This window comes from Barbus barbus (assembly GCF_936440315.1).
Source record: "Barbus barbus genome assembly, chromosome: 44".
NCBI lineage: Eukaryota > Metazoa > Chordata > Actinopteri > Cypriniformes > Cyprinidae > Barbus > Barbus barbus.
In genome coordinates, this window is record NC_136722.1 from 13,527,397 (window position 1) to 13,541,064 (window position 13,668).

At 36.0% G+C, this 13,668-nt stretch overlaps 1 protein-coding gene across 2 annotated transcripts in view; it reads left to right on the forward strand.

Moving 5' to 3' along the window:
* The window catches only part of LOC306863466 (thiamine pyrophosphokinase 1-like), an 84,041-nt gene that overhangs the window by 8,218 nt on the left and 62,155 nt on the right, over nucleotides 1–13,668 (forward strand). For both annotated transcript variants that reach the window (XM_079406807.1, XM_079406806.1), the window contains exon 2: nucleotides 440–510. The gene's annotated coding sequence lies outside the window, so the exon portion shown is untranslated. The remainder of the gene's footprint in view (nucleotides 1–439; nucleotides 511–13,668) is intronic.

The window sequence follows — 13,668 nt, forward strand, 5'->3', positions numbered from 1 at the left end:
TCACACTCGCAAATGTGTGCTGTTGTCTTTTCTTTTCTTAAGTGGGAGCCTGGGAGGTCCTTGGGATGATTAAGATGAGTAAGAGTAGGTCTGGAGACCCTAAAGTAAACTAGTTACATATTAGGGGCTGAGCATAGATAAGTCATATAGGAAAAGTGTGTTCACAGGACAAAGAGTTCACGTAGACAAGGTGGTGAGTGATCTGAGCTTAATAGCTTAATAGCATTTCTTCCATTTCTATGATTTTTGTCATGTATTTTAAACACTTTAAAAGGTTTATAGTGTTTCAGTTTTCAGCGCATCTCTTTATCTGTCATAACAGGAAGCTGTTGTTTTGATTAGAACATCTAATTTGTCAGATATTCACTCTACAGGAACAAAGCCTCTTTTTTTGCTGTCTTTTAATATTGTATATGTTTTTCTTTATTTTCCTCTACAGCTGATGAATCCAGCTTATTATAAACAAGACCATGGATGAATTCACTCCATTAGATTGCCTTTTGCCTTCAGGTATTTATTCATTTTAAACTCATTTAAAAGTCTGAATGCATTTATTCTTGCCCATGCGTGCATTTATACTTTGTCCCGAAGAACATAAACATAGTTAATAAATGTATCACAGTGCAACACAGTTACACTTCAAATGCTTTAAATTGGCCACTTTGCATGTTCACAGTTATTATAAGGTGCCTATATGTCTTACATTCCAACTGCATTTGAATGAAAATTATTTTCAGTTTTTTAAATCACTACAGGAAAGAATAAGATTTTTAAATAAATGAAATGGTTTCCTTTGGCCATCATTTCTGTATTTCTTATGCACCTCCACAATGTTTATGTTTATTGTAATTATTTTTTTAATCAATTACTCGGTTTGCACAGATGAGACTACACCAACACAGGCATATTGATGATTCCAAATGTCTGTTTTGCATGTTTTATCATACAACGTGATTTTCTGGGTGCATTTTTATTAGATCGCTACATATAGTATTAGTTATATTAATATATTAACTTAACTTTGCTGTTTACTTAAGCAAAAAGAACATTTAAAAACTATTAAAACCAGATTAACACACTACTTTATTTCAAAGGTAATTTTTTAAGAATTGGAGAGCAGTCTACAGAAAAATAATAGATGTGTTCTAGAGGAATTTATTTTTTTTACTCAAAATTATATCCCTGTCTGGGTAGGTGCCCCATAAATACATGACCAGAATCAGTAATCAGGCTCTAATGATTGGCCTAGAATTGCAGCCATGCTTTCAGTGTGTCTGAAATTGCCTGTGGTCATTACTGTAATGAATGCATTCTCAACGACTAACATATCAACTTTTGTCCTGCTGTTAGCTTCACAAGCTAACCACTAAATGGCTGCATACCATTTTTGTTCACCATTTTGTCTTATTCACAAACTGCAAACCATGCTGTTTAATCAGAGATAAAAAGCCTTAAAAAAGTGCTGCTCTTAAACATGTAATTAGAATAACTTTTGGAAATGTAAAGAGCATTTAGTGGGAGAAAAAATAATTTCATCCCCTGCTGATTTTGTACGTTTGCCCACTGACAAAGAAATGATCAGTCTATAATTTTAATGGTAGGTTTATTTGAACAGTGAGAGACAGAATAACAACAACATTTCAAAAAAGTTATAAATTGATTTGCATTTTAATGAGTCAAATAAGTATTTGACCCCTTCGCAAAACAGGACTTAGTAATTGGTGGCAAAACCCTTGTTGGCAATCACAGAGGTCAGACGTTTCTTGTAGTTGGCCACCAGGTTTGCACACATCTCAGGAGGGATTTTGTCCCACTCCTCTTTACAGATCCTCTCCAAGACATTAAGGTTTTGAGGCTGACGTTTGGCAACTCGAACCTTCAGCTCCCTCCACTGATTTTCTATGGGATCAAGGTCTGGAGACTGGCTAGGCCACTCCAGGACCTTAATGTGCTTCTTCTTGAACCACTCCTTTGTTGCCTTGGCCATGTGTTTTGGATCATTGTCATGCTGGAATACCCATCCACGACCCATTTTCAATGCCTTGGCTGGCTTCAATGCTCTGACCCTGACGGTACATGGCCCGGTCCATCGTCTCTTTGATGCGGTGCAGTTGTCCTGTACCCTTAGTAGAAAAACACCCCCAAAGCACAATGTTTCCACCTCCATGTTTGACAGTGGGGATGGCGTTCTTGGGGTCATAGGCAGTATTCCTCCTCCAAAAATGGCGAGTTGAGTTAATGCCAAAGAGCTGGATTTTGGTCTCATCTGACCACAACACTTTCACCCAGTTCTCCTCTGAATAATTGGCAAACTTCAGACGGGTCTGTACATGTGCTTTCTTGAGCAGGGGGACCTTGCGGGCACTGCAGGATTTCAGTCCTTCACGGGGTAGTGTGTTACCAATTGTTTTCTTGGTGACTATGGTCCCAGCTGCCTTGAGATCATTGACAAGATCCTCCCGTGTAGTTCAGGGCTGATTCCTCACCGTTCTCATGATCATTGAAACTCCACGAGGTGAGATCTTGCATGGAGCCCCAGACCGAGGGAAAATGACAGTTATTTCGTGTTTCTTCCATTTGCGAATAATCGCACCAACTGTTGTCACCTTCTCACCAAGCTGCTTGGCGATGGTCTTGTATCCCAGTCCAGCCTTGTGTAGGTCTACAATCTTGTCCCTGACATCCTTGGACAGCTCTTTGGTCTTGGCCATGGTGGAGAGTTAGGAATCTGATTGATTGATTGCTTCTGTGGACAGGTTGTCTTTTATACAGGTAACAAGCTAAGATTAGGAGCACTCCCTTTAAGAGAGTGCTCCTAATCTCAGCTCCTTACCTGTATAAAAGATACCTGGGAGCCAGAAATCTTGCTGATTGATAGGGGATCAAATACTTATTAAATGCAAAGCAATTTATAACTTTTTTGAAATGTGTTTTTCTGGATTTTTGTTGTTGTTATTCTGTCTCTCATTGTTCAAATAAACCTACCATTAAAATTATAGACTGATGATCATTTCTTTGTCAGTGGGCAAACGTACAAAACAAAACAACACCACTCCAGTAGTGAAGTACGGAAGCCCTAAGAGGCAATGCATTGTTATATGTAATAATGTAATGTATAGTGTAATGTAATAATTATATGTAACGATTATTTCACCATGATTGCAAAATCAACCTTTGTTTTTGTTTTTTTTCCTCAAGATCTCAACTTAAAAGTTGTAGAGCTTTACTGTAGAACTAGTTTTAGTGTACTTGCTGTACTTATGTTTTATACCGTTTTCCCATAAGGTCCACATACTCAAGAGATTTCAAGACAAAAGACTCATGAGAAAAAAAATACCTTGGAATAGATGGACGCATGTTACCTTACGCTTCTCTGAAATGCTCTATATAGCCCTTCAGTAAAATGAAGACTGAAGACATGGCCCAGATTTTTGACCTAGTCCAAAAATACGCCATTCTCATGTCTCAGCATGTGTTTCCAATCCTTCAATTCATACATATTCAATAAATTTATATTTAATAGAAGTCTGTTTTGAATGAGAAATTGCATTTCATGTCCTATTCATTCCAATTTGTGAACTAATGAAACCCAGCTTATTTATGTATTGAATTGCAAATTTGTTGTATCCTAATGAACAGCAAGTTGGTATATGATAATTTATGTGTATTTCAATTGATAATTCCCAAAGAAAAATATTCAAATGTGGAAAATGTCCTTGGTGCTCTACTAAAAGTGTGTGCTGTCAAAAATGTAATTTACCAGAAGAGGAGATCTGAAATGTGAAAAACCAATGTGGTTTAACTGTTGAAAAATACAGACGTTGTTTCTTCTTGGAGTCATCTAACTTTCGCTTCTGCCAATGGTGTTGTGATAGCTCTCATTCATTTATACACTCTGTTCGCACTTCAGGACCTTGATATTTTCTCAGTCCTTTCTGCAAGATGTGTTCTGTTCACAGCTGCATCAGGATACCTGTGATTTGTTCGGAGAGAGTTTTGACACGCACACTTTGTACTCCACTCATTACATTTGCTCAACCTGTGATATTGGTTATTCTTTTTTTTAACAATGTGCACTAAAAAAATCAATGCATTAACGCTGCTGTATGTCCTTAATGCTGGCAGCATTTATTAGCCGTGTAGAGATTTTGGGATATTATTCAATTGTAGCATTGTGCTGAATAGAAGCGTCTGATTAGCTTCATGTTAAAATAACTATGATTAAAAATGTGTGAGCAGCTTGGCTCTGGAATGTATCGCAATTAAATGTGTGAACCCATGCATTTGGGACTGTTTTGAGCTCTGAGATGCCTTACAGAACATAATCTTCAAATATTAAAAACACTAAATTATAGAGTAATCACATTTTGTTTTCTCCCATAGAGTGTTTCAGGCTGTATAGTTGGATCAGTATGTGACAGAAAGTAACTTATATGTTCCAACTTCTTTGTTGGAACTGTGGCCTAGTGGTTAGACACACATGCGTACATTGAGCTTTGGTGCTCAAGTGGGAGATACTACATTGTTTCCCTTTATTTATTGTACTGCCTCCAAAATCGTTTTATTTATATAAAAAATATAATAACATTAGGGTTCGTCTCTAACAAAAAAGAAATAGGAAATTATCTTTTGGACCAAAAAAATGAAGTGAAAGATTTTTTTATAACATTTAAGCACCTGTTTCTCATCTTTTATTTGTTTATTTGATTGATTAATTGACTGATTGATGCATTCATTCAAATAAGAAAGATTTCTTGAAGATTATTTTCATTAACATTTAAGCACCTAATTTCCCACCTGATTTTTTTCTTTCTTTTTGATCTTTCTTTCTTTCTTTCTTTCTTTCTTTCTTTCTTTCTTTCATTTGTTCAAGTAAATAAATAAATATGTAAATAAAAATTTAAATTTTATATTTCTGTTTATATATTGGGAGCTTATACATTATGGTAGACAATTTTTATTTAATTTTTATTTTTTGGAATGTTCTTTACTAATTATTGTTGATTTTCTTTATTACCAAGAATAAAAGTGATCTTCTACAATTAATATATTAAATAATATCTGTAAAGGTGAAATTGCCTTGTTAATATTACACAGTTTGTTTTACATTGTTGCACATAAAGTACATCTAGCAGTTGTGGAAAAACCATCAGAATTTGTGTTTAGGCAATTACCAAAGGCATTAGGCTCTATTATCACAGTTATTACTCTTGCTGTTTTCATTAGCTGCTTCTATTTAGAGCTGTATCTCACCAGATGAAACCAAATATTACAATATGTTTTTCTCAGTTTCACACTGTAAATGGGAGGACTGAGACTACATCATAACCACAGGATGCTGTTGAAATATAGCTGCCCATTAATGTTCACTTTCTGTGTGTTTCTTCTGTTCTTTCACCAAGAAAACAGAGGATTTGCTTGGTTATGCTAAATCAGCCAATAGACGAGCGGTACTTTAGTGAAGTGACATACTTCCAAGTATGGTGACCCATACTCGGAATTCGTGCTCTGCATTTAACCCATCCAACGTGCACACACACAGCAGTGAACACACACACACTGGCATAAATGGCTGCCCACTGCTCCGGGTGTGTGTTCACGGTGTGTGTGTGTTCACTGCTGTGTGTATGCACTTTGGATGGGTTAAATACAGAGCTTAAATTCTGAGTATGGGTCACCATACTTGGCTGAATGTCACTTCACTTCACTTCACCGTGAACACACACCCAGAGCAGTGGGCAGCCATGCTATGGCACCCGGGGAGCAGTTGGGGGTTCAGTGCCTTGCTCAAGGGCACCTCAGTCATGGTATTGAGGGGGGAGAGAGCGCTGGACATTCACTCCCCCCACCTACAATCCCTGCCGGCCCGAGACTCGAACCCTTTGGATTACGAGTCCGACTCTCTAACCATTAGGCCAAGACTTCCCATGTGTTGTGGAGTAAAGGTATTGATTTTGTGATGAATATCACACATCGGCCTATGATTTGATGCTTGTCTGTACTTGTCTGGCTTGCTTGTGCTGTAGGGAATGGTGACATACCTGGCACAAAACTCTCTGGAAAAGGTCAGACAGGCCTAATTGGTGATATATAGGGCCACTGTATGCTATAAAGCCCCTAAAACCCATAATGCATTAGTCATCCTTTCGATTCCCCACTGGATGAGCTATGTTTACATAACTCTTCTGTTTTATGTTTGTCTTTATAGTGCTGTGTGCTTTCAGGTACCTTTATTTGTTGATCCCAACCAGTATTCAATTGCAGCCTGAATAACAGCACTTGTAGAGTTGTAGATCATGATTAACACACACGTACTACACACTACGCAGTCAGGACCATGATTGTCAGTGTGCGCCAGTATTGTTAACTATAATGAAAACTATTAAAAATCATTTTTCTTATTTGAAATGAAACTGAAATAATATAAAAAATAACTATCCAATCTTAAAAGAACTTTAAAAAAATGAAATGAGAAATGGTGGCAACTAACTGAAATAAACAAAACTGCAAGCTAAATAAAAAATATTAAAAAACAAAAGCTAAATGAGAATTACAAAAACAAGGAAATTACTAAAACTTCAAATAAATAAAAATTAATTTTCTTTTTTAGATATATAGAGCAAAAATACTTTAAAAGTACAGTATATGTAAAAAATACTAAAATAACACAATTCATAAGAAGATTCAGTGATTTTTTTTTAATTATTATTCAAATTCATTTTATATAATCTTTTTTTTTTTCTTGCTGTGAAACAACTCAAGATAATTCATTACATTAGTGCGGCAGACGAGTAAATAATTTAAAAACATTATTTTGATTTCTTCTATCTAAGGTTTGGGGGCATGATTAATTGCATTGATTTTCCTATTGCATTATGTTTTCATAATTAATTGGACTAAATTTGTGCATTAATTTGATTGCCCAAGTTTCTTTCTTTACAGTGTTTTAGGGCTATCAAAGCTCTTTCAGCAGTGCAATGCAATGCAAGTCAAGAAAATGCCTTTTTATTAATTTTATGCATTTTTTCTGTTTCATGTAGACTCTTCCCTTCAAATGGTTGCCGCTTTATTTTTGTGCAGGCGAGAGTTTGTCAACTATATTGCACTAGCTTTTGTTGCTTTCTGAAACTGATCTCATTTAAAAACTCTTGATCATGTAATTCCTCTGCCCTTGCATCAGAGATACTGTGCATTTTTCATGTGCCTTTGCTCTGGAGGCAAAGCAGGTGGGCGACGAGTGTGTTGCTGGTAGCAGGGTGAACATATCCAGATGGTTTTCCTTGAGGGACCGGGGCAGGGCGCTCCACCCCTCCTCCAGTGAGCCTCAGAAGTGCAGTCCTATGGGTCCGTGGCGCCACCAGTGCTCTATAGGACTGGATGATCAAAGACAGCTCTTTGCAGATACCAACACATTTTTGGATACTTTTCAAAAGTCCCTCCAAAAGTTCACTTCTTTCTTATTCCAGTTGTGTGATTAGTACTGAATTTAAAACGGCAAAAACTTTGTGCATCTCAACTACCAAGGAAGTGACTTACTAGTGAGTTAGAAAATGCATGCTATAGGCCTTAAACAATAGAATAGCTGCCATGCTTGATTTGAAACTAACAGACACAAGGCTGAAAGAAACAGAAATGCAGTTTGTTCATTATGTTTTGGTTTGGTACCTGTGTGTCCATCATTTTTCATACTTCTGCGTCAAATTAAATATGGCAGCTACTCTCGTTGGGTCTATTTCTGTTTTGTACACTGTTGTTCAAAAGGTTGAACTACATTTGCTTGAAAAAACTACATTTGTTTTAGAAACTAAATACAGTAAAAACAGTAATAAAAGTAACTGATTTAATTTTTTTTATTCCTGTGATAGCAAAGCATAATATTATTGTGGAAACCGTGACACTTTTTTTTTTTGATTAATAGAAAAAAACAATTTATTTGCAATAGAAAACTTTTAAAACATTTACATTTAGTCATTTAGCAGACACTTTTATCCAAAGTGACTTACAAATTAGGAAAATAGAAGCAATCAAACATTATAACATATATACTGGGGAAGTCGTGGCCTAATGGTTAGAGAGTCGGACTTGTAATCCAAAGGTTGCGGGTTCGAGTCTCAGGCCGGCAGGAATTGTAGGTGGGGGGAGTGAATGTCCAGCGCTCTCTCCACCCTCAATACCACGACTGAGGTGCCCTTGAGCAAGGCACCGAACCCCCAACTGCTCCCCGGGCGCTGCAGCATAAATGGCTGCCCACTGCTCCGGGTGTGTGTTCACGGTGTGTGTGTGTTCACTGCTGTGTGTGTGTGTTCACTGCTGTGTGTGTGCACGTTGGATGGGTTAAATTCAGAGCACGAATTCAGTATGTCAGTATGTCATAATGGCAGTATGTCACTTCACTTCACATTTAAATGTCTTTGCTGTCGCTTTTGATTAATTTAATGCATTCTTGCTGAATAAAAGTATTTATTTCCTTTTAAAAAATCTAATCTTACTGACTGAACCATTTTTGAACACTTATGTATGTAAATCCACACATTTTCCCTAAAGTATAAAATGTTAAAAAGTTTTAGTAAAAAATTTTTAAAGTTTATTTTACGTGTCCAACTTCATTTTTTTTTTTTTTTTAAGTGTGAACAGTGTTGCAAAGTTTACAAACCAGTCAAAAACCTATGGAGCGAATTTTGTGCCAATATTTATCAAACAAATCCAGTGTTTTGCAAATAAACACAATCTGCTTTGCAAAGAAAAACTCGACTTTCAAACAAACGCAAAGTGATTTTCAAATACAAAACTCTTTGAGAGAAAATGCAGAGGTATGGACAAATATATGTATTGTGTGTTACAACTGTGAGACTCATTTGCCTTTTTATGAGGAAACTTGGCTTGATTTTCTCACAAATGCGACAGGCTGATTTTCTCACACGTGTGCGGGCAGATTTTCTCACATGTGCAATTGAGCAACTTTCTTTTCCAAAACAGCAGATGGCGCTGTTGGTCAATTTACACTAGTCTCCCGAGACCTGAAACACCTCTTTACCTTTTCAGACCAATATGAGTGGGGAACAGGTGAGTTTCTGTCTAACTATATCTATAATTAACCATTTAGATTTAGATTTTCACAAAGTGACCCTACTACAGTGTCAGTGAAATTCACAACAAGTGCTGTAAAGTTGTTAACATGATTGATTAGTTCAAAAATCAGAGGTGACCTGGCTAAACATTTAACTGGGCAGTCTTTCCCTATAAAAACTGATCCATTCTCCGTACCTCTTATCCTCTGTTGGATCGTGGGATATAGAATATACATATATATTGATAAAATTGTTCAACATTCAAAACGATGCAGGGGTATCACAATATATTATAATACTAAAATGCAAATGTATAGTGGATAGTGACAATATTGTGTACCAAAAATGAAAGCATTTTGAATTTTATTTTTACGTTAGGTCAAGTAAGATTTATTGTCTTTCTTCTACTGTATATATGTTGAAACAGCCTACAGTGGAGAGAAATGCTGTAGGCTACCTCTGCAGTAAAAGTTTAAACAAGTATAAAACTACACATAGACAACCTACTGAAAGGAGTAGACTAAACTAATTATACAAATAGGTTACTATAATCAAACTAGTTTAAGTTCAGGTGAGCTTTATTGTGATTCAGCTATATAAATGTACCAAAATATAATCTAAACATTATTATTCCTTACGAAAATTAACCACGGTTTTACTAAATAAATACCATGGTATTTGTAGTAAAGCTGCCTATATTGAAATGGTAACCTGCAAAAAAACATGGTTACCACACTTTACAATAGTAAAACCAACTTTAATTTTCACAAGGGATATCATAGTTTATTATCATATTTATATTTATATAGTATAGTAATATACATGCCTTGTACAACATTTCAAACTAAAAGTGGCCTGTAAGGAGATATTTCCTATCTCAACCAAAATACCAGCAGATTTTAGTCTGACAATAGCCTGTTTGGAAAAATTCAACTAAAATGATGTAGCTTTTTATATATGGCCGAGCAACATTTTAACTCATGAATTTAAGAATAAAAGGCTACGGTCAGGAATTATATTAGTGGCTCTTTAAAATGCAAACGTTGGTCATCTGAGTCACTCCTAGAAGAGTCCTCGCTGTCCAGAGTGTGTCTTCACCCATGTAGCACGCTGTTTATTAAACCACTGTTTATTAAAATGCTGAATTTAGTATTATATCAGCGTGATCCCATCACTTGATCCTTCTCCCCAATTGACAGGACAAGAGTGACACCAGAAAATAAATATTCATCATTTTGATTAGCTAAAAAATACGTAATTATTTTAGACAAATGATTGCACAGTTACGTCATTTAAAAAAAAAAAAAGTTTTAGATATTGCACTAAATAATGTGATTTGTTTTCATTTTTTTATTAATAATTAATGACCTCTTGGGTGATATTAGTATATCTGATACTAAATTAAATTGTCTAAGCTTTCATTTTTGGTACACAATATTGTTGCTATTATTAAAAATTTGCATTACAAATATATACATTATACATTACATTGTGTCACAATATATTGTTATACCCCTGCATCGTTTTGAATGTTGAACAATTGTATCAATATATATGTATATTCTATATCCCACGATCCAACAGAGGATAAGAGGTACGGAGAATGGATCAGTTTTTATAGGGAAAGACTGCCTAGTTAAATGTTTAGCCAGGTCACCTCTGATTTTTGAACTAATCAGAATCATGTTAGCAACTTTACAGCACTTGTTGTGAATTTCACTGACACTGTAGTAGGGTCGCTTTATGAAAACATCTAAATGGTTAATTATAGATCTAGTAAGACAGAAACTCACCTGTTCCCCACTCATATTGGTCTGAAAATATGAGTGGGGAACAGGTAAAGGTAAAGAGGTGTTTCAGGTCTCGGGAGACTAGCGTAAATTGACCAACAGTGCCATCTGCTGTTTTTGGAAAAGAAAGTTGCTCAATTGCACATGTGAGAAAATCTGCCCACACACAGCCTGCATGCATTTGTGAGAAAATCAAGCCAAGTTCCCTCATAAAAAGGCAAATGAGTCTCACAGTTGCAACACACAATACATATATTTGTCCACACCTCTGCATTTTCTCTCAAATAGAGTTTTGTATTTGAAAATCACTTTGCGTTTGTTTGAAAGTCGAGTTTTTCTTTGCAAAGCAGATTGTGTTTATTTGCAAAACACTGGATTTGTTTGATAAATATTGGCACAAAATTCGCTCCATAAAAAACACACAAATCTATTTAAATAAAAAAATTTTGCACTGCGTCTGTCAGATTTTTTTACATTTATATTTTTATTGAGATGTCTTCTAGATGCCCTCATTTTCAGTAATCTTTTCATTATATAGCCAACTATGTGGCATTCACTTTGTAGTGAATATGAATGAGTGTACAAATCAGCAGTTTGGGATATAACTTGGTGTGTAAAATGTCACTTACCTTGTCTCATGCACCTTATTAGTTCAGCACTGTGGAAAAAAGACGAGCAGAGGCAAAACGTCCACACTCACACTAATTGTTTTGTGAGAAAGTCTCTTGGCATTCTGCTGACATCATCAGTGATATTCATCATATCTGACAATGACTGCACTGTCAAACACTGATTTCTTTACTTGCAAAATGACAGAGTGGACAGTCAGTCAGTCTTAAAGATTGAATTTGAAAACAAAATCGTATTTGTGGAAGCCATAATCACCTCATGTAAGCTGTTCTTGGTATTTATTGAAGGAAATGCTTCAAATGTCCTGCTTTGATAAAAGCTTGATGCATTGAAGAATTGACATTGAAATCAGATACACTATAGTATACAATTTCTTTCTTCTGTCCAGAAACCTTTCTTCCAAATATTGTGGTGTGTCAAGTAATTATCCCTCACTCTGTATTGAAAAGTTTGAAAGGGCCATTTTTGTTTGACAGTTTGTTTTACAATACAGCAATAGCAGTGTTTTGGCAGGGCTGTTTTTTTTTTTTCTTTTTGAGCGTTTCACATTCCTTGAAGTTTTGGCCAATGGATGGATTGTGGGTTTGGGTTGCTTCATGGGCTTAATAGTGATTTAAAGTTTTGTGGCTTTCAGTCCATATCTGATATACAAGATTTCTATTTTTCTTTCTATTCATTGGAGAATCCTGGAAAAAAAAATGTATCATTGTATTATAATTTGTCTAGACCCCAGTGACAGGTAGGTTTAGGGGCCAGGGTTAGGGGTAGCTCATGCATACGAATTCATATGAATTGGGGAACATGTAAAATATGTAAGATTTAGCAAAAATCGTACAAATTCATATGAGGTCGTACAAACTTGTACGAATTAGCCACCTTGTAAAATATGCACAAATTGCCATGAGATCAGGTTGGAAATTAAACCTCCTGCAAGTGACATCAATTAGAAAATAATATAGCTTACTGGCAATTAAAAAAAATTTAAAAATTACATCCCACCCAGACTTCCTGCTTCCTCCTGTAGACCTACATTAAAAGTTTTGCACCCATTCTCACTCTCAATTCGTTTGAGGATAAAGAAGCCATCTTAAAAGGCGAACTAACCTTCCATTTTGCTCGTTGACCACTCGTCCCTCTTTGATTTACAGAGGCCACAGGCTTCACTTCACTTCCACTGCCAAAAGACATTAAATCAGTGACAGCAAAGTGTGCCTCATCAATATCTGTCCCCCATAAAACACCGGCCGAGTAGCAAAAGTTCATGACAGGAAGAGGAAGCACCACTGGTGGATTATGAAGTGTTTATTTACAAGGTTATCTGTCCTGCACCAGGGCTTCGGTGAAAGAGCATTCACAAATGATTTACTCCCTCCAGCATCTCTTGCCGTTGTAACGCTGCCTCACCACAAGTGAGAATGTTTGGTGGTTTACTATTGGAGGACCCACCACAAAGTCTTTTGTAAAGTTTTTTCTAGTAGTTGAAACTTTTATAGCATTTTATAGATTCAGTTAATTTTGATTGGATGACTCACTGATTTGCTGTTCATTAACAGTATGAACAAAAGCCAAAGGTGATGCTTCTTAAATTCAGAATTTTGAAAAGCAGATTGCATGATCTTGCAGCTGTAATTGAACCCACAGTTTAGATATTCATAGCACATTTAGAACTGAAAGCAGTTTAAGTACTGTCGATTCTCAAGATTCATGTTATACTATTGCCTATTTTGCTCTGCTTGTGGTTAAGTCTTCATTTTATTGAAGTCTTAATTTTAATATATTTGCCTGGTGTCGAAATAATGAGTCATTTGCATTCAGCCCGGTGCTTTTAAGTCTTTCTCCTAGCTGGAGTTCTCGGATGCTCTGAATTACACCTTGTTTTCCGGTTAGAGATGTAGCACGCTGTTTACTTTGATGGGATCTTTACAGAAAAGCTTCTTTGATTCACCTCCCGAGACTGCATTGAAAATGCCAGTGTAATCACCCTATGAACAAATGATGATGTCTTTGCCAGACCAATTGAGCTGTCTGGGAACTAATGAATGACTGGCCTGGATGCATCATCATGAGACATTATTTCAGAACTGAAGAGCAAATTATTGTACGGTTTACTTGTGTCTTTGTTAGTATATCCTATCTGGGTCATTACTGACAGACGTCAACTGCACCATTGTAAAGAACTT